The sequence below is a fragment of the Martes martes genome (genome assembly GCF_963455335.1).
Source record: "Martes martes genome assembly, chromosome: 6".
In the NCBI taxonomy this organism is placed as follows: Eukaryota; Metazoa; Chordata; class Mammalia; order Carnivora; family Mustelidae; genus Martes; species Martes martes.
This window is the reverse complement of record NC_137893.1, coordinates 49,819,946-49,822,761: the sequence shown is the minus strand read 5'-3', so window position 1 is coordinate 49,822,761 and position 2,816 is coordinate 49,819,946. Positions and strand designations below refer to the sequence as shown.

General features: G+C 37.4%; 1 pseudogene across 1 annotated transcript; it reads left to right on the top strand.

The window, feature by feature from the left end:
• Positions 1 to 838: 838 nt before the first annotated feature.
• LOC308344193 (alcohol dehydrogenase class-3-like) lies at positions 839 to 1,922 on the top strand (annotated as a pseudogene). Its single transcript has one exon. The product of its transcript is annotated as an alcohol dehydrogenase class-3-like (transcript).
• Positions 1,923 to 2,816: the final 894 nt, after the last annotated feature.

The following is a 2,816-nucleotide window of genomic DNA, read 5'->3' as shown; positions in this document are numbered from 1 at the left end:
ATTTAGGAAGGTGGCTAACTGAACATAATAAAAATTTTAAAATAAAATTTAGGAAGCCATGGGAGATTGTGCCTCAGAAAAAGATGAAATAAAAGAAGGGAAAAAAAAAGAAAGATGAAGGCACAGAATCTAGCAAACAGTAAAGCCAAAATAGGATAGAGCTGCAAAATGAGATCCTAGGATGATAGTAATTCATCAGGCCAAAGAAATAACTGATCCAGATAGAAAAAGTAACATGGAAGGATCTCAGAGGGAAATCTAAAAGTTCATGATATTGATAAACTATTTGAAATGCTGAATGCTTGGAAATAAATACTGATAAGCATTAGATAGAGTCCTTGAAAACTGATAGTAGGTATGCTGAAAACTAATGCAAGAGAAAAAAAAGAAATTGTTATCAATGAAGAAAAATATTTATGAGAAAGAAATAGTTATAGACTACTACTTGGCTTTGTAGTAAATAACATTTTCCCCTTGATAATAAAGTAAAAAGTGAATACCGATTGGCCCCCCAACTTATTATATTATTACATCAGAATGATAGTTGGTCAGGAAAGTAAAGTGTGGGTAAAGAATGTAAGATACCAATTCAGAAAGACCTACCTTGTTGGGAAATAAGCAGAATAATATGGAGGAAAATACTAGAAGAAACCACCAAAAGGAATAAAAATTGTTGCCTCTGGGGAAGTTGACAGAGTATTTGGAAGGGAAAGTCGGAAGTCAGCAATTTCTCATTATTATGTTATTTGACTTTTCACAAGCATGAATTATTTTAAAAATTATGTGAGGATGGGGTCCCACCCCAGATGTCCCCCGCTCACTGACCAAGTCTGAGGCTATGGCCAGCCAGGTTATCAACTGCAAGGCTAAAGTTGCCTGGGAGGCAGGAAAGCCTCTCTCTATAAAGGAGGTAGAGGTGGCACCCCCAAAGACTCCTAAAGTTCGAATTAACATTATTGCCACTGCAGTTTGCCACACTGATGCTTATACCCTGAGTGGGACTGATCCTGAAGGGAGTTCTCCAGTGGTCCTGGGATATGAAGGTGCTGGAATTATGAAAACTGCTGGCAAAGGGATTACTAAACTGAAGGTAGGTGATACTGTCATCCCACTTTACATCCCACAGTGTGGAGAATGAAAATTTTGTCTAAACCCTAAATAAACCTTTGCCAGAAAGTAAGAGTTACTCAGGGGAAAGGATTAATGCCAGATGGTACTAACAGATTTACTTGCAAAGGAGAGACTATTTATATTACATAGGAAGCAGCAAGTTTCCTGAATATACAGTTGTGGCTGATATCTGTGTTGCTAAAATTGATCCTTTAGCACCTTTGAATAGTCTGCCTTCTGTGTTGTGGCATTTCAACCAGTTATGGTGCTGCTGTGAACACCGCTAAGGTGGAACCTGGCTCTATTTGTGCCATCTTCAGCCTAGGAGGAGTTCGCGGCTCTCATGGGCAGTAAGGTGGCTGGTGAGTCCTGGATCATTGGTGTGGACATCAATAAAGATAAATTTGCAAGGGCTAAGGAGTTTGGAGCCTCTGAATGTATTAACTCCCAGGACTTCTGAACATCCAGGAAATGCTCATTGAAATGACTAAGCGGGGAATGGACTATTCCTTTGAGTGTATTGGTAACATGAAAGACAATGAGAGCACTGAAGGCCTGCAACAAAGGCTGTGGTGTCACTGTTGTCGCTGGAATAGCTCTAGAAATCACCACTCACCCAATTTAGCTGGTTAACCAGCCACACGTGGAAAGGCACTGCCTTTGGAGGATGGAAGAGTATGGGAAGCGTTCTAAAGTTTGTGTCTGACTATATGTCCAAAAAGGTAAAAGTTGATGAATTTGTGACTCATAATCTGTCTTCCGACCAAATTAATGAAGCCTTTGAACTGATGAATGCAGGAAAGAGCATTTGAACTGCTGTAAAGCTTTAAATTCAACAAAGAAACCATGTTCATCCTTATACCTAAGACTTGTGGTCCAACTGGAACAGCCAGACAAGCAGGGAGATCTTCTAAGTTCACAGCCTCTTAGATCTTCTCTACTACTACTTCTAGAGTAACTTACTCTAGGCAATAATATTTTTTGTATAATTCATAAATCTTTAATCAAGGACAAGGTTAATACAGTCATAAATCTTTTTTTTAAACTCTCCTTCACATGAATAATTGCCAGCTCATTAAGGAATATTCTAGGGGCACCTGGCTGGCTAAGTCATTTGGTGCCTACCTTCGGCTCAGGTCATGATCCTGGGACTGAGCCCCGCATCAGGTTCCTTGCTCAGCGGGAAAGCCTACTTCTCCCTCTCCCATTCACCCTGCTTGTGTTCCCTCTCTTGGTATGTCTCCCTCTGCCAAATAAATATATAAAGTCTTAAAAAAAAAAAAAAAAGAATATTCTAACATAATAAAAGTAATTTCTGTGTAAAAAAAATGTGTGAGAATGAATGAGACAGTCAAATTATATGTTCAAAAAATATTTGTGCCATTTGCTCTTTGCTTGGAAATGAAAAATTTTAATTTAGTGAAAACAGAGGATGAATACATTTTACAAAAACAGTATAATTTGTGAATTTCATTTATTCAGTTATGCCATCCATTCTGCATTGACATCTATCAAAAATATCTTTGCATTATAGAGGATATAATAACACTTCAGATTCAAGGGACAGTTTTTCTTAAAATTACTGATTTACTTATATTTAAATTTAAATTTAATATTTTCATTGTTGTTTTATCCAAACTTATGAAAATGTTTACATTTGGATGATAGGCCTATTAACTACTTTGAGCTAAATTTCCTGAACTACA